The 19,766-nt window shown below is 37.0% G+C and overlaps 1 pseudogene; it reads right to left on the bottom strand.

Moving 5' to 3' along the window:
- The window catches only part of LOC115838248, a 41,219-nt pseudogene that overhangs the window by 19,321 nt on the left and 2,132 nt on the right, over positions 1 to 19,766 (bottom strand).

Below are 19,766 nucleotides of genomic sequence, written 5' to 3'. Positions count from 1 at the left end.
TGAAATTCAGAATGAGATACAAAGACCCTGAGTGGATTCTTTTTAATTACAATGCACAAACCTTGTGAAATTAAAGTCTGACCATAGGAATATGAAGAGTCTCTGCTTATCAAACAGGTTATTTTAAACAAAATGCATATTTTTCAAATAAATAAAGAGTTGAAAATATACTCTTACTAAAAAAGACTTGGAAAACACAGTGTAAACCTTCTCTAATACAGATTTAGAACAGAATTTAAATTTCTAATCTCCCACAACTTTTTAAAATTAGAGATAAGGTCTTGCTATATTGCCAAGCTTGGTCGTAAACTCCTGGGCTCAAGAAATTCTCCTGCCTTGATCTCTTGAATAGGTGGGACTACGATACCATGGTCATGGACATGATACCATGTCTAGTTAAATTTCCACAATTTCTAATATTATTTTAGTCTAATTATAGAACCAAGAATAAAAATAAAGAAATAGCTCTCTGCAAAAATACTGTATGATATCAAAATAGGTGTACAAGAAATAAAAAGAAACTAGATGCTACATGTAACAGGGTGATTCCATGATTTCTATGATAAGGCAACTGATGGGTTAAAGATTCCTTTAAACAGAGGTATTATTAGTCATACTCATATGATATACAACTCAAAGTAAAAACACTCAAATAAGCCTAGACCAAAATTTGTATCTCCTCTATTGCGGGAAAGCGTTCCCGAGCATCATTTTTCTGTCACTATGTATTTTCCAGCAATTTTTTTTTCAGATCACACCTCTCAAAGTATTTATCAACTATTATTTGCCAAAGTAAAAAAAATTAAAATTAACCCCTCCTATTTCTTTAAAATGGTTATCTCTAACAAAAGTTTTAATACTAACATAAAACAATGATAGGTAGACAACTGCTAAGTTTTAGAATAATATAAAAAATGAGATTCAGAGTGAGAAAATTAATTTCACAAGAGAGTACTCTACCTCAGATTCCGAAGTAAACTTATCCTTTGTCACAGGCTGTGCAACACTATCCGGTCTGTAGAGACTCCTACAGAGCAAAAAGATACAACAAAAATGAGCACGTTCATTTCTTAAAAGAAAACTAAAACCGTCAGTCTATGCATGCATGTCACCTCCAAAAAAATGGTAAAACAAAGTCTGAGGAAGGTCAGTTATCCTTATATTAAATAATATTTATTGGTATAATTAAGATATGGCTTCTGTTTTAGAAAACATTTCAGTAACCTATTTCTGCATCCACCTCTCCCAACCTATAAAATATCCAATGCAGACTCACCCTTAAACCCGTAACAAACAGTGGCAGGCTATATAATGGCACAGCCAGACAGTAATTTGTCCTTATAAATTATCTACCCTAAAGGCTAAACTGAAAATCCAATTGATATCTGACACAACTTTTGTTACTGAACTGGAGTAAACCTGATAACCTAAAACAAGGTAGAAAAGGTACTGTCTCTTCTCCATTATCTATTTCTGATTCAAAGACTAATCTGTGTCACTGGAAAATGGGAGTCTTGGATCCTCAGCTACTTAGATTTCCCATTGATTCTCTTCACCCTAGAACACTACAGGGAGCCCCCTGAAACACTGCAAATGTCTGAAAGCTGAGTGTACAAAAGTCAAATTACAAATATGTATGTTGTTATGTTGTTATTGGGAATATTCTTCACAGAAGATTAAAACATTAAAATTTTTTAAATCCAATTATTGTCATTATATAGATCCTGCCTTATTGAGATCCACAAAGCCAGCAAGCTTAAGAACCTTCATGGACACTCAGATACCCGAGAGAGAGAATGCTGGAAAAGTCTCCCTCCTAAGTACTTAAAGCTCCATTTCATTCATCACTATCTAAATATCTTCCTTCCTATGGGCTCCCACTTCTGGATCCCTCTTCTGCAGGGATCCATGGCAATCTCCAATCTATATCTTCAGCCTAGGAAAGCCCAGATTCCTCCAAAGATGGGCTAACATAATTGAGAGTAGGAACTCTCTATTCCTCTGCTTCTGGAAAGTAAGTTAGTCTCAGTCATCCACCCCAAGCATACGCATATTCCCAACTACCCAAATGAAGCTTCATTTCTGATTTGCCAGCCAATTCTACATTTGCCCTACCCTACATGTCCATGAGAGAATTGAGAAAAGAGTCAGAAAAAAAGAGACATCCATGCTGGGTCACAGATCTATGTACTTAAGCAATCTCCAGCTCCCTAGTTCTTGAGGGATTCTAAACCCTCTGTAAGCTGGGATGGAAGATGATACCACATTCCTATCTGCTCTGGAGACTCTTTCCAGTGGCTCAAATTCTTTTAACATTTTTCAATAAAACCTTGAAGTTTGTCAGTTCCTCCAGTTAAACAAACAAAAAGGCAGCAACCTCTTTAGAACTCGTGAACGCCGTATTCTAATATGCCTTTCTTGATAACTCCCAACATCCTGTGTTTTCAATTCTCTTATCTTTATCAAACTTGTAATAAACCAAATATTCAGATTTTTTCCTAAAACCCTCATTTCTATCCAATTAAGTGTTTGTTTCTCTTCAAATTTGGCTGTCCCCTGCAAATTCCATTCTTATCCACTTTCATTGGGTTCAATGGCTCATTCCATTCTCATCCTCTTCCACTGCGTTCACTAGAGCCACTCCCTCTTTCTAAAACTAAAATCGCTCAATGACAGAACGATGTAAAAGAAGACTGGGTTTTGAACTAAGAAACCTGAGTGCAATTCTCATTTCTCTGATTTACTGTATCCAGATAATTTTCTCTCTTTGAGTTTCAGGTTCTCCACCTGAACAACCACTTGATCAGGATGTTAAGCAAGGATTCAAGTACTAGAGGATATTTTGTTTAGTCTCTAGGATTTCTTAACATTCTGAAATTCTATGCACCTCTGATTTTGTCTGCAGGAAAACGGGGAATATTTAGCTGCCATACAAGAAAACTATAATAGAAGATCATAAACCCTAAGAAAAGCAGAAGACAAAGTGAAAAGAAATCAAGAAAATATTAAAATGTCATGGAAGGAAAAAAGAAGAATCCAGAAAATAAGAAAAAGCTTCAGCGAACTAGGCAGGGTACTCCAAGAGAAAACCTAACTGGGTAGGCAGTAAGTAGAGAAATGAATTAGAAATATCCTTTTAATATATGCTAAATATAGTTAACATAACATGGACTATATGCAGATATTCTCCATGCATAGTAAGATACTATTTTTCTAGGACTGGCCTGGTCTTGCTTACGAAAAACTTAGGGTCCTGTGGTCACAGGTAACTGCTATCTGCCTTTAAAATTTTGATGGTTAGAAAACAAAATGTAATATGGTTACCACTGCCATTTCCAAAATATTTGGACAAAATTTTGGAGTAGCCAGGCTTCTAAGGAACACTCTAAAGAGAGTTAATATATAACAAAATGTGACTTTCTGAATTGATCTGATTTAAACAAGTACCTTGATCGCATTGCTGCATAGGTCTCTATCCATCTATGCTTAGGGGCAAAAGAAGTGATTTGAGAGCCAGGCAGGATGATGGGTCAAATCATGGGTTGGCTACCTGTTAACTGTGGAATCATGAGCCAATATTTCAACCTCTTTAAAGCAGAGTTGCCTAATTAATAAAAAAGCAATAATAGCACAAATAGTTTGTAAAGCTGTGTGGAGATGTCATGACATGATAAATGTTAAGCATGTAATACGGTGTCTAGCACAGAGTAGAACACTAAACAGATACTAGTTTCTATTCTCTCTATTCACTAAGTTAACATATCACTTTAAAAAATCTGTGAAATCATACCTGTCAAAACACTCTTCAACAGGAGGAAGCCCTATTAAACAAAAAGTAAAATGCATTTTGAATCAACAATAGGAACCTATAGAATATTAAAAACATAAAAGAGCACAGTGACTTCTTCCTATAATCTCAGCTACTCAAAAGTCTGAGGCAGAAATATCACCTGAGAACCCCAGGAGTTTCAGACCAGCTTGGGCAACACAGAAACACTCTATCTTTATTTTTAAATAAGTTAAAAAATTTTTTTAAAAATCACATAGGCAGAGCTCAGTGGGTCACACTTGTAATCCCAGCACTTTGTGAGGCTGAGGTGGGTGGATCACTTTAGGTCAGAAGTTCGAGACCAACCTGGCCAACATGGTGAAAGCCGGTCTCCACTAAAAATACAAAAATTACCAGGTTGGTGGCACACACCTGTAATCTCTGCTACTCAGGAGACTGAGACAGGAGAATCACATGAACCCAGTAGGTGAAAGTTGAAGTGAGCCAGGATCACGCATGTCTTTTATATAAGACATCAGAAGGATTTAAAACATTGTACTACAAAGATTCATCATGCTCTTTAACTTGCCTGGTAATTGAGAAGGTACACGACAATTACACTTTAGATGAATGTACACTTCAAAACTCCTCAGTGGAAGTGTCCCGAATTGGTCAGCTTGGATATATGTTTGGTAAATCCTATTATATGGTATTCATTATTTTTCATATCCATGTGGCATAATAATGAGCCTACACTTTTGTATTTTCTGGTTTAGCCTTCAGGAAGTTTTGTCAATCAATCATGGCAACAAGGTATAATATACAAACCTAATCAAAATGTATAAAAAATTATCAAATTTGATATACTTACACAAAATAAAGTTGCTACAAGCATTAGATACGAATAAGGTTTTCCATTTGGAAATCACTCCGATATTCATTAAAAATAACCACTTTAGGAGTCAGTTAATGAATTTAACATTATTTTTGTTCCTAACATAGTCTGGTTTGAAGGATCATGTTATTCTCTAAAGAATTTTCATTAAATTGCTATTGTATCTAAAAGTTAGCTCCTTGAAAAACAAAGCCAATGTATGCACATTCATGTTTATTTCATTTGAATAACTAATATCAATAAAATCTATGTCTCTGATTCCCAATAGTAACAAAGAGAAGTAATGAGTCACTGTGGTTTATCTGAATTCTAGTAATCTTTCCTTCTTCCAGTAATTTCTGGAGCAGCCAAAATCAAATCATCTTTTATACAAATATTCTAAATGCATCTGAAGTGAGTTCAGTTATACTTAGAGTCATAATTTAAAAAATCATTTTCTTTGTACTCATGAAGGCTCCTAATATTCCTACATTTCCCAGATTCAGCTCTTTTGCCATCTCTTTTTCCACTTTTGCCAAAACATACATGTCAAAGAAATAATGCATAATCAGATTCCCATGTAAATAAGGTAAACAAAATCTCTAAATCACCAGAGACTTCTTTTCTTATTAATAACAAACCAAATATATACATATGTACATATATGTATGTATGTATTATATATCTATATATATCATGATTGCCAAGAATATTGGTAGTTTTTTTAGTACTCAAGATATACATTCTTTTATTTCTTTGTTTCTAAAGCTAGTTTGATATAATATACCATAGGGGTCTCTCAGGTCTTTTCATGAAATAACTACCTCAGCAAACACAGCTTTCCTAAAGAAAAAAAAACACTTTTTCTAGATTAAGCTGCATCCCAATATGCTAACTGATGTGAACGAAGCACGTATCATTGATGTGCAAAACTTCTAGGGAGGAGAAATGAGACCCTGTGGGTCACCCTCATCCTTCTAACTTCCGCTTTCCACTAAGTGACTCCCCACAAGTCTCCTCATCAGAAACCTCCAAATTACCTAGCTAGCTGCTTTGTTTACAACTGCCCAATTTGACATACACTCTTTTTCGTTCATAAATCTAATATCCATATTGATGGACTTCATTCTTTGCCCTCCACATTCATTTCTTCATTATTCTCACCACTACTGTATTGTGACATCTGTACAATCCCATTCTGACACATGTGAAGATAAGGTTTTGCTTCATTAAAATGTTAAATGTATCAGACACTTGACTAACGTGTACAAATTCCTTCTTCACAAAAGCAGCCCCATGGCCTTCTCTCTCCCATAGAAACTCTGTTTCACAGCTGTTCTTCACTCACATCGGTTTGAGTATCTATCATCTCTCATTTTGTCTCTATGCTTTCACCTCATATTATGAGTTATTATCATAGGCTCAGCAGCCTATCTTACCTATTTTCCTCTCCAGGAGACAGTACTGTGTAGTAAATTAGAATTTTCCAGGATATGAACACTTTCATGTACACGAGACTTTTTGGAGCTGTTTTATGTTTAACTACGCATAAAACCACTATGTCTATGCCTTCCAGAGAAACGGGCTCTGAAATGTTACTGAACATAACCTATTTAAAAACTTCTTTAACTACAATGACACTGCCTCTCCTCAATGCACCAACATCTTCAGAAATAACTTGTGAAGACTTGAAAACATGTCAGTAATTGACATGAAAAATGAAGAATGACATAATTTTTTGCAGGTATAAATAAGACACACTGAGATCCTTACTAGATCCAAGAAGAGCAAAGTACATTAGACAGGAAATAAATACGGAACAGAAATATTTTCATTTGTAATTATTCTATTTACAGTTTTCAGAAGAGAAAAAAAATACACACACACAAACACACACACACATTCACACACAAAAACCAGAGCAATACGGCTTTACAGGGTGTTTTTTCTTCAAGGGCCTATTTGTCATTTGACATCCAGGAACACTCTATAGGGATCAACAAAGGGGTTCTAAATTGTGACCTGAGTAGTTTAGAGTTCAACATTCATGAGGGGGAGCCGAGAGGACAAGTAACACTTTGACCATTGGCCATTTCCTCTCCTTACTGTTATTCTCTGAAAAGCACACACTGGATTTCCTCAGGGTCATGACATGTCAAAAAGACATGCTTTAAGGGGGAAACAGTTGCAATGAACATGACCATGGGAGAGATACAGCTATGCTTGCTAGGATTTCCAATACTTCTGTTTCATTTCTAATATAGTACAAATCAATAAAAGCTACCACGTAAGCATATCCATGCTGGTATGTCATCATATTTATGTCCATATGGTATCAGCATGAAGAGAGCATAATTAAATATGCTGCAGTCATCACATGGCATATCATGAGATCATACAATAAATCAAATACCTCACTGGGTCAACGTGGATAGATCTCAAATATATATCACTAATTTTACAAAGACCAAGTTGCAGTCATTTTGTGCACTGTCTGAACTTTTCTACAAGGTTTTAATACACAAAATCAAGTTCTACATGTTATCTATGAATGTGCACATATGTTGTAAGAGGTTTTTAATGTGCATTTGGGTGATTTATTTTTCTTTTTTAAAAAAAAAATTTAATTCAAGTTCTTGGTTACATGTTGTCTATAAGTTTTAGTAGTATAGAAAACCCTAAGACCATAACAGCTCAGAATGACTGTCTTAAAAGGCTGTGTCTACCAAAGGGTCAGGAAAGCATGACTACTTACTTTCTTCATTTTTAAAACTCAGAGGTACCAAACGCACACTCCCAAATAAAACTGCACACAAGTTATTTAGTTTAATTAGATCCCATTTGTCAATTTTGGCTTTTGTTGCCATTGCTTTTGGTGTCTTAGTCATGAAGTATTTGCCCATGCCTATGTCCTGAATGGTATTGCCTAGGTTTTCATCCAGAGTTTTTATACATTAAGAACTTACTTTTAAGTCTTTAATGCATCTTGAGTTAATTTTTGTATAAGGTGTAAGGAAAGGGTCCAGTTTCAGTTTCCTGCATAAGGCTAGCCAGTTTTCCCAACACCATTTACTAAATAGGGAATCCTTTCCCCATCGCTTTTGTCAGGTTTTTCAAAGATCAGATGGTGTAGACGTATGGCATTATTTCTGAGGCCTCTGTTCTGTTCTATTGGTCTATATATCTCTTTTGGTACCAGTCCCATGCTGTTTTCATTACTGTAGCCTTGTAGTATAGTTTGAAGTCAGGTAGCATGATGCCTCCAGCTTTGTTCTTTTTGCTTAGGATTGTCTTGGCTATATGGGCTCTTTTTTTGGTTCCATATGAAATTTCCAGTAGTTTTTTCTAATTCTGTGAAGAAAGTCCATGGTAGTCTATAGCATTGAACCTATAAATTACTTTGGGCAGTATGGCCATTTTCATGATATTGATTCTTCTATGCCAAAAAGTAATGAATACAGCTACCTGGATGCTCTCCAAATCCAATCCTTTTGGGATTTTATGAAAGCTTCATTACATAGGCATGACTGATTAATTGAACATTTAGCCCCTCTCACATCCCAGGAGGTGAGGGGTGGGGCTGGAAGTCCCAACCCTCTAATCACACCCTGATCTCTCTGATGATGAGCCCCACCCTGAAGCCATCTGGAGGCTGCCTGCCATAAGTCAATCATTAGCATACAAATGATATCATGTTGGAAATTCTGAGGATTTTCGGAGTTGTATGACAGAAAATGCGGTTGAAGACCAAATATATATTCCATAATATGACATTGGTGGTTTTATTGACTGCAGATTCAGTTACCCATGGTCAACTATGGTCCACAAATAAAATTCCAGATGTATATACATCATAAGGTTTAAATTCCATGAGATTCTGAGTAGTATGACAAAATTTGAGCCATTACATCCCAGTCTGCCCAAGATGTGAATCGTCCCTTTGTCAAGTGCATACACATTATATATGATATCTGCTCATTAGTCATTGACATAATCTGTTCCCAACATCCAATCAACAATATCATCATGGCTCACGGATCCAAGATCACGTGAAGCAAATGATCTTCTTTCTGACATTTAGTCAAATAGAAGGTCAATAGTAGCCTAAGACTACATGGCAATGCCTACTGCATTTGCCTCACTTATCACATGGCCATTTTATCATCTCACATCAGTGCAGAAAGTAGGGTGACTATAGTACATGATATTTTGTGAGCTCACATTCACATAACTTTTATTACAGTATATTGTTACAATTGATCTACTTTACCATTAGATATTATTAATCTCTTATTGTGCCTAATTTATGCATTAAATTTTATTATAGATATATACACATTTTTAAAAATTATTGTACACATATAGTTCAGCACTATTCATGTTTTCAGGCATTCACTAAGGGTCTTGAAATGTATCCCCCATGTATAAGAGGAAATTACTGTACTTATTTTGTTGAAACACAACAGTTTCTCCACCTCTTCAGTTTAAACTATTCAGGATAAAGCACTCTAATACAAAAAATCTAGGTCTATGAAAACTGTACTCTATTCTATGGCAAAACACAGCATACAGACCAGGGTCAAGGATCCCTGCAAAGACTTTTCAGCTGCCAGTGCAGAAGAGCCTAAAAGAGATCAGTGTCCTTACTCTCACTGATCCTCTCCTAGGGAAGATTCTGGTAAGTTTGCTTAGTTCTAGCTATTCATTCACCCTATGTAGGGCACAAACAATGCTTAAATTCAATTTTCATTTTAGCTCCTTCAAAAAAACACACACAGAGGAAATAGCACTCCCTTAAAAGCTTATCCAATCTGATTCTTGTCTCCTTGTCAGAGAGAAGCTTATAAAGAAACACTGGGGAGGTATGGCAAGTTGCCAGGGAGGACTTTCTAATATATAAAATATATATAAAGGAACCATAAACTCACTTGAGCTACCAAGATGTGCCAATAGTTGTCCCACTACCTAGTGGGAAAAACAACAACAACAACAACAACAAATCTTTGTCACTTTAGGTAAACAAAAATAGTATGACTCTCTTGGCATTTTTCATGACGGAGAAACTAGTTATAAGTGAGTCATGTTATAATAATATAGACTGTTTTCAAACTGATCCCTCAAAGAAAGAAGGTCAATAAGAAACATATTGGTATGCCTATAGTATTCACTAGCTGGTCTTATTTCCAACTGCAAGGTAAATAGGAAAGACTTTCTGACTCCAGTTTTATAAAGTACAGCCTCTTGAGATTGTCCCTTTCCACTTCTAGTCTATCTGGACCCATCTCACAGAGAAGGATGATCCAGTTAGTGCTATGTAGTACACAGCATGAAGTCATTTTCCTCAACCCTCCCTATTATGTGGCAAATGTCTATATAAATTATGCTTTTTCAACATGTAAAGCATATGCCATTAAATCCTACATTAATAAACTAAAAGCAAAAAAGCACAATGGATAGCTTAATTGAATATATTCAATTATCTTGGAAATTTATGTTTTGTAATATTGAAGATATCCATTATATTATCCTTAATATATGACTATGCTGGACATATCAAAACTATGGAGACAGCAAAAATATTAGTAGTTGACAGGGGTTAGTTGGGAGGGAGGAATAAAAAAAGAGAGACAAATTTCAGGGCAGCGAAAAGTATTCTAACGGCAGGTACATCTATTATACATTTGTCCAACTATATAGAAGGTACAATACTAAGAGGGAACTTAAATATAAACTATGGACTTTGGGTGATTATTATGATCCAGCAATGTAAGCTTCTCAGTTGTAACAAATGTACCACTCAGGTGGGAGATATTGATAATGGGGGGACCTATGCATGTGAGGGGGGATGGCATATATCAAAAATCTCTTTAGGTTCTTTTCAATATTGCTGAGAATATAAAACTGCTCTTAAAATAAAGTTATTAATTTTTTAAAAAGATTTTCACTGAATCTTCTATTACTAATATATTGCTATAATATATTGCCATATATTATAGCAAGATGTACTCAATTTGAAACACAATATGAATATTCTCTCCAGAATTATAGTATATAAAAGTACATAAAGCAAATAACTGTACTAACAGGCAAGAAAATAACTGATAAATGACTGATTTTTTAAATTTCATAATTATAAACAGAAATTTAACAAAATATAAAACAAAACTGAACCATCTATATAATTAAAATGAGACAAATTTATTTTAATTGTAAATCAGAAATCATTACTTATTTTATCTAATCATTTTACTGAAAGGTTAATCGAATAAGAACAGATTATAATTACCTAATATTACCATAGTAACTTCTGTAGAGAAACCTGTTAAATATTCACCAAAATTCCAAAATCTAACAGCACAGAAATTTAATATTTCATATTAAGTTGCAACTGACACAAATGAAATAAGCACCATGCTATGTTATATCACCATGTTATTCACTATTAAATAGAACTTTTAAGACACTAAAATTAAGTTGGGGCTGTAACTGCTGTGAAGAAAATAATTGATATAACAGTCATAAGACTGTCATTCTTAGAAAGGCCTGCATGCAAAACTGGCCCTTCGCTGGTGTTTGGAAATTTGCATTTTAAAGGTTTGTCACCATTTCCTGAGAAAAGTAGCTCACTGTACCTAAACTGTTTGCACAAACAATATGGTTGACTCTTAACGGCTGCTTTTCTTCTGGAAGTGTGGAATTTTTGTATATGTGTGAGAGAGAATGCCTATGTAACTAGCTTCCATAAAAACCTTGGATACTGTGTAAGTCTCTAGTCAGACTCATATTGGTAGACAATACTGCCCATGTGATGTCAAAATTCAAAGCTACAGGAATTCAGCACATCCTGGTAACTCCATAGGAGAGGGCTCCTGGAAGCTTGTGCCTGGCTTCCCCAAGACTTGCCACAGGCCCCTTTGCCCTGAGCCAATTTTACTTTGTATTCTTTCACTGTAACAAATCCAAGCCCAGAGTAGGACTGTTTGCTGAGTCCTTACAAGTGAATCACCAAACACAGAGGTGGTCTTGGGAAACTCTGACATAATGGCATTATATGAAATTAGTTTTCTTTAAGGTGATGTGACCTGTGACTACAATCAGAAGGCTGTTTATAGAATACCTTTCCCTAATCTGTTTTCCTTAACAGTTGCCTTTGAGATTCCTGTATTTCTGCATGAATAAATCCATAAAGGAATAGAAATAATTATTCCAAAAAAAAATGAAAAACAAGCAGCAATCCTATTTTAACCAGAATAAAAAATTGAGAATATGGATGATTAAAAATATACCCCATAGTATGAAAGCTTCTAGAAGAGAAACAAAAAGATCACAGCCAATTGTCTTCAACTCACCAAGGTTTCTTTTATAATAATTGGGGATCAGGCCAGGTGCAATGACACGCACCTGTAGTCCCAACTACTCCAATGGCTGAGGCAGGAAGATTGCTTGAGATCAAAAGTTTGAGGTTGCAGTGGAGATTGTGCCTGTGAATAACCATTGCACTCCAGCCTGGGAAACAGAGTGAGACCCTGTGTCTAAAATGTATTAGTAGGCTGGGGGCGGTGGCTCATGCCTGTAATCCAAACACTTTGGGAGGCTGGGGCAGGCAGATCACAAGGTCAGGAGATGGAGACCATCCTGGATAACACGGTGAAACCCCATCTCTACTAAAAATATAAAAATTAGCTGGTCGTGGTGGTGCACGCCTGTAGTCCCAGCTACTTGGGAGGCTGAGGCAGGAGAAGCGCTTGAACCCAGGAGGCAGAGGTTGCAGTGAGCCGAGATCACGCCACTGCACTCCAGCCTGGGCAACAGAGCGAGACTCAGTCTCAAAAAATATATATATTAATAAAAACATATGTAAAATAATTTGCATCATTCAGGTCATTGTGATAATTATAGAAATATACGTAGCCATTGGATATAATACTGTACTATCGATCATAGAGATCATTTAATTTGTTTCTAATCTTTTTTCTTAAGTTCTTATAAAACTAAAAATATCTACTAAAACTAAAAATCATCTGTTAAAGGCAGTTCTTCAGAGAACAGGTCAAAAAGTCAAAAACTGCATTTAAAATGTAGGATGAGTTATCCATTTCTCCTCCCAAACAGTGGGTTTTTATTATTAAGGGCCAATAGGACTTTAAACTCATTTTGGGGAATAAAGGAAGTTATGGACCAGCACAATGCCTCATGACTATAATTCCAGCACTTTGGGAGGCTGAGGCAGGAGGATCACTTGAAGCCAAAAGTTTGAGACTGGCCTGGGCAACAGAGAGAGACCCTTGTCTCTAAAAAAATAAAAAATAAAAAAGTTAGCTTGGTGTGGTGGCATATGCTTGTAGCAGTCTCAGCGACTTAGGAGGCTGAAGTAAGAGGACCACTTGAACCCAGAAGTTTGAGGCTGCAGTGAGCTATGATCACACTATTGCACTCCAGCCTGGGAAACAGCAAAAGACTCAATCTCAAAAAAAAAAAAATCAAGAAAGTTATATATAGATGGTTAAAGGTGTGGTAATCCAACTGACCAAATATTCCAGCTAAGTAACAGATTACCAATATTTGAAGAAATATAATACCAGAAAACTGTTTTACATTAAAACTATGTCAAGTTTGAAAATTTAAAAGACACCTTAAGTGTCATAACTTAATTTGAAAATTTAAAAGACATTTAAAGTTTGAAAATTTAAAAGAAACTTAAAATCTTAAAGGACCAGCATCACTTACACTGTCATTGTGCTAAAGATATAAAGAAGTTTAGCACTAAAGATTAATAGAATACCAGATATACTTTAGAATAGGTAGCTAATTCTCTTAAAAGAAAATTATATGTAGTTGTCAAAAATACCTATGTTAGAAATGTGTTCCAATAATATTTTCTTTAGGGATGAAATTCAAAAGAAAACAGTAAAAGCAGAGATAGTAGAAGAGGTCATGAAAAGGGAATTGCACTAAAACAAAGTGTTGCAGAACACAGAGACTTGGTATACTTAGCATATCAGCTTATATTTTTCTCCATGACATTATATAAAAGATGTCAGCTTCTCCAAACTGCTCGTCTGTAGACTACTTCCAGTTGAAACTTGAAACTCTCGAAATGTGGCTGTGTTATGATTCCATGTTGGAGGGAGTTGGGATGTATGTGCTTTGGACAAGCTGGTTCCGGTTACTGCTGCCAGACTTTTGTTTCAGAATGCATCCAGAAGAACTTATTAGGGATTTCAGTACAAACTAAGTATTTCCACAAGGAGCAGATAAGAAGACCACAGTTTTTCTCACACATTACCCTTAGGTTTTGACAATTCTGTAGAAGTGTGGGCACATGTATTCAGAAGTCAAGACTATTTTCCCTGACCCTGTGGACGTAGCTTCTGCAGTTAAAAAAGAGTTACGTAGGATCTTGGTAGATTTGTTCCTCCATATTTGGACACCAGACATACCAATCACATCAACAGCCCACATTACACCTCAAAAATGGTTCTTTTGAAAAGGGTACCGCCAAAGAGCTTTTAAAAGTTAAATCTAATTGGCTTTTTAGTAATCTTACTTGTTAGAATTGATACTCCCTCCTTAAAATTCTCACATTTTTTATTTTTGCCACATCACTTCCTCTGACTCCTCTCCTACTTTTCTCTAGCCACTGCTCATTCTCCTTTACCAACTCTTTTTTTTTCTGGGGGCAGGAGGGAATGTTGACATTCCCAGGGTTTTGTCACTGGATGCCTCCTCATTCTACATCTGCATCATGGACAGTTGAGATCGATGACTTTGCCTAATAATTATAATAACATCATTCTACGTCTGCATCTCCAACCTCAGAGTTGGAGGGAAGGGAAGTTACTCTTCCCTGTTGACCAGCTGTACTTCTCCATTCAGTGAACACATCCTACTCATTTCTCATGTGCAGTATAAAGGCCAGTACACAACCTGGAAACCTATGAATGATCCAAGATTTCTCTCTCCCCACTAATGTTTTACATTCAATGTTCACTAAATCTTATTAACTATACCTCTTTTCTGCTTCTGCTTTATATTTCTACTGCTACCAAATAAATATGTTTATATTTCCTAGATCAACATGGCCTCTTCATTGATGGTTTTCACAGGAAAAAAAGTCCCTACTAACTATTATTGTTTCTTTATAAATAAAAAATTAAGTAAAACAAATGAAGAAGGCATAAGGGCAAGAAAAAGACCAACATTTTAAAATGAGTAAATGGAATAAACTTACTTTATTTTACCATGGATGGGTGAACACCTTACACTAGACTGATAGTAGTTCAAGCATTGAACTACAAGGAAACTATAGCTTTAACTACTGCAAAAGCTTCCTTTCTCTAGCTTACTTTCTTGTACTCAGAATACAATATATAATATACATAACATACCAAATATGTATTTTCATCAGCATGGGCATTGGCAGCACTAAATCCCATGTTGTTCAAGGGCCAACTGTAATTATTGATTCATTTACTAACTGCAAAGAATTTATTTTACAAATTAAATAGAAGTTCTAATTTTACAAAAAGTCTAATTCATTATTATGTGACTATAAAAAAACATGCAATGTAATAACTTAAAAATTTGTTTTCTTATTTACACAAAAAGATCATCTAGAATATTAGGAACCATAATTAAATAATAATTTTTTTCAAACAATACTGAGATTATAAACTACCTACAATTAACTTTTTAAATAATTATAAAATCTACACTACTATTTTTTAAATGTGTGCAATTTAAACAGTGATTTTTTTAAACTGTTTTTTTGTAATCAAAACATCTTTATTCTTTTTTATCTATGGTAGTACCATCAAGAGTAATTCACTATCAGAAATCTTACCTGGATTGCTATTTATAGAAAACTCTTCATATTTCTTTCTTCTGTATTCAGAAATTAGTTCAAAAATGCTATGTATAAAAATAAATGAAATTAATATTTTAATAGTATTATCAAAAACATTTACCAAATATACTAAATTATTAGAGTATCTGGAACAATATCAGGATGTTAATTATCCTATACACTTCTCTTCTGTAAGCTCTACAAACTTCTTAGTACCTTTCTAATTAAATAATAAACACAGGTGAAGTACTCATGAAGTGAAGGCAGTATAGCTCAGCAAACTATCTCACATTAGCTTGACATAATGGAAAGTCACCTTCCTGGCTCTTACTGGAAGGTCTTGGCTCTATAGCCAACAGGTATTTGCTCTTAAACAAGTTGCTTCTCTTAGGCACAATGTCTTCTAGATTTTATTATCTTCTTTCACTAGGTTGTTATATAGGTTTAATGAAGTAGCATTTTTAACATTCACAGAAAAATAGTAAAGCAGTGGAATTTGTTCTTGAACTCTATTGCTGAAACTATTTTGAAATCCCAAATCAAACCCAATGTGTATTTTTTCATAGGTTCTAATATTCAAATGCTTCAGTTTAAGAAAAATGTTAAGTCCTAATTTTGCTTATTGTTCTATTATTTGTGGCTTATAATTCAGGGCATCTCAACTATTTCATAATTCATAAATAAATTAATTTATGAATACATTATTTCATTAAAATAGGTAACACGATTGTTCACTATTATTGAGCTCATCAATTCCAAAGGCAGAAAACTAACAGATGTCAAGATCTGGCTTGGGCTACCACTATTACTTCTCTACAGACTCTAACTGAACCAGCAGATGTTTGCTAGAATGATGGTTAATCTCCATCAGTGATGTTATCTCCAACTGACATGGAAGACAAAACCCTACTTTCATTTTTTTTAAGTTCCATGAAGTAGATGAAAGTTGACATTTTCTTATTTCCAAGATACATACTAACAAAATATTTACACAACACCCCATGTGTTACTTATCTCCATTCTCAGTTTATAGATCACCTTACACAAATGTTTTTGTAGTGAAAAATCACAATTCTAATATAAGGGGCCACCCATTTTGTTTCGATTCAAACTGTGACTTAGCTAGCCAGCAAACAGTCAAATGACCTTCCCGTGACTGCAAAATATGAAATGCTTCACCATGCTAATTTTCTCCGTATTGTTCCAATTTTAGTATTTGTGCTGCCAAAGCAAGCACAAAGCCTTACTTTTACCTATAAATGCTGATAAGTCATGGATGAGGGTTAGCTCTGTTAAATCCAACTAACCAACTTGAGACTTAGATAATTCCAATGAATGGCTTCCTGTGAGTTAGAATCCGAAAATATTTTACAAACTTGAGATAGTGATGCAAGCAGCTTGGGAGATCTTCATTATTATAGAAAACAGATCACTTGAGGGGCCAACCACAAGTTGATGCCTCCTACTCTAAGGAAGGATGGCATAGAAGCTTCCACTACCTGAGAAAAGCTCTTACACTGTTTATTTAAAAAGTCTCAGGGTACAGATCTGGTAGCAATAAAGAAAAAAACTGTCATCTCTTTCTACAACATTATTTGAATATCTCTGACAGTTTAGAACTATCCCAACTAATATTTGAAGAGAAAAAAAAGGGACTCAAAAAATAACTCATCATGAAGGTCTAGAAGCCCAGGTTATAATGTGGGCTTTACATCAGGTTTTGAGTGTGGGTGAAAGTGTCAATTTGCTCAGTGTGTATGTTGATAAAGTTAGAACATCCAGCTAACAGAGCAAGGTTCTGCTGTTTTGGAAACAATGGCTGAGCATATAAGTATGTGCAAGTGAACTAAAAAAAATAGTTGTAACTTTGAAGCCTTTTTATGGATCAACATGAAGATTGAGGGATCTCAAACAGAAAGGGCATCCTGGTGGCAAAGGTTAATCATTACCAGACTGCAAGAGTACTTTCAGTGGCAAGAAAGCAGCAACAGAATCAATGAAAACGAAGCAATGATTAGAATGTCCTTTCCCCTTCTCCTTCTGACTTGTAGACACTGATTGTCTTCCTTGGACTTAGGGAACCCCTTAGGTTCTTGAAAAATTCAGTGATCAGGCTATAGTAGATGGTCCCCAGTACACAGTACAAGATTTTTTGATAAACTGGACATTTTGAGACCCAAATAACTAATTAGAAAAATCAAAGATGTGAAACTACTTTATCCTATGCATAGGGGTTATACTTGAAATAAAATGTACAACATTGGAATCCCTAAGGAGAAAAGTCCTAAAAGTTTCAATATCAAGAATCCTGCACCTACTGCTACTTATCTTGCCTTTTGCTTGATTTCTGGCTGACAAAGTTGCACAACCCTCGAAAACTTAAAACTTGAAAATTTGTCACTTGAAAACTACTTGAACCAAACTATGAAATCTCACCTGATATATAAGATGCAATTGTTACAATTATTTTAAACTTCAATTTAGTGTTCACTAGCCTTTTTATGTAAAGACTTACACTCTATTCTCAGCCTCAATGGCATAATCTTCTGCAGTCTTTCCATACGCATCTCGAGAAAACACATCAATATTGTGCTGCAGAAGAAGAATGACTATATCTTTTTCTCCAAGAGTAACAGCAAGTATGAGGGCTGATCTAAAATAACAGAGAGGTAATTAAAAACTTTAATGACATTTTAAAAGCTATGTTTATATACTTTATCAACTTAATATGTTGCCTGTCCATGTAGAATTAACCCAATTACGTGTACTAAGAAACAAGCATCTTGGGTGCTCAAGGGTTTATCTTTGCAAGTTACCACAAAGGTTAAAAGCAAGGAACAAAAAGGAAGCCTCTTGTCCCACTGTGGTATGACATAAAGTTGCTAACTTAAAGTCCTTTGATGGGCAAGAAACTATGCTCAGGCCACCTATCTACAGTAGGCAAATTTCAGTGAAAAATTATTCATTTCTTCCCTAGTCTGATACTATACATTATAATGCAAAATCAGCTAAAGGGTCAGATAAGAGCTATCTGCAGGCTTAAAACAATATTAATATGAATGCTAATAGTAGTAGGCGTAGCTTCAGTTAATGATGCTGATAAGCATGTGCTAGGCATTTAAATAAACACTATATATGGAGGATAATAATATATCCTTCTCCTTCCTTCCTTCCTTCCTCTTTCTTTCTTTCCTTTCTTTCTTTTTCTTTTCTTCCCTCTGTGGCCCAGGCTGGAGTAAACTCGGCTCGCTGCACACTCCCTGCGTCCGGCTCCCGTGATTCTCCTGCCCTGCCCTGCGGGCTACCTGGGATTGCCGCCGCGCGCCACCACCCCTCCCTGGTTTTTCTCCCTTGGCTGGAGGCGCGGTTTCGCCATGTCGGCCAGGCTGGTCTCTAGCTCCTGACCTCCAGTGCTCTGCCCGCCTCGGCCTCCCGAGGTGCTGGGACTACAGACGGAGGCTCGCTCTTTCGGTGCTCGGTGTTGCCCGGGCTGGAGTGCGGTGGCGTGGTCTTGGCTCGCTGCAGCCTCCGCCTCCCAGCCGCCTGCCTTGGCCTCCCAGGGTGCTGGCATTGCAGCCTCTGCCCGGCCGCCGCCCCGTCTGGGAGGTGGGGACCGTCTCTGCCTGGCCGCCCATCGTCTGGGTTATGAGGAGCTCCTCTGCCCGGCCGCCCCGTCTGGGAGGTGAGGAGCGCCTCTGCCCGGCCGCCACCCCGTCTAGGAAGTGAGGAACGTCTCTGCCTGGCCGCCCATCATCTGGGATGTGAGGAGGGCCTCTGCACGGCCGCCCCATCTGGGATGTGAGGAGCGCCTCTGCCCGGCCACCCATCGTCTGGGAAGTGAGGAGCGCCTCTGCCCGGCCGCCCTGTCTGGGAAGTGAGGAGCGCCTCTGCCCGGCCGCCCCGTCTGGGAAGTGAGGAGCGCCTCTGCCCGGCCGCCCCTTCTGGGATGTGAGGAGCGCCTCTGCCCGGCCGCCCCGTCTGGGAAGTGAGGAGCGCCTCTGCGCGGCCGCCCCTTCTGGGAGTGAGGAGCGCCTCTGCCCGGCCGCCCCTTCTGGGATGTGAGGAGCGCCTCTGCCCGGCCGCCCCATCTGGGAAGTGAGGAGCGCCTCTGCCCGGCCGCCCCGTCTGGGAAGTGAGGAGCGCCTCTGCCCGGCCGCCCCGTCTGGGAAGCGAGGAGCCCCTCTGCCCGGCCGCCACCCCGTCTAGGAAGTGAGGAGCGTCTCTGCCCGGCCGCCCCGTCTGGGAAGTGAGGAGCACCTCTGCCTGGCCACCCCGTC

The sequence above is a fragment of the Nomascus leucogenys genome, chromosome 14 (genome assembly GCF_006542625.1).
Source record: "Nomascus leucogenys isolate Asia chromosome 14, Asia_NLE_v1, whole genome shotgun sequence".
NCBI lineage: Eukaryota > Metazoa > Chordata > Mammalia > Primates > Hylobatidae > Nomascus > Nomascus leucogenys.
Note: the sequence above shows the minus strand (reverse complement) of the source record. Positions and strands in the feature narration are given on the sequence as shown.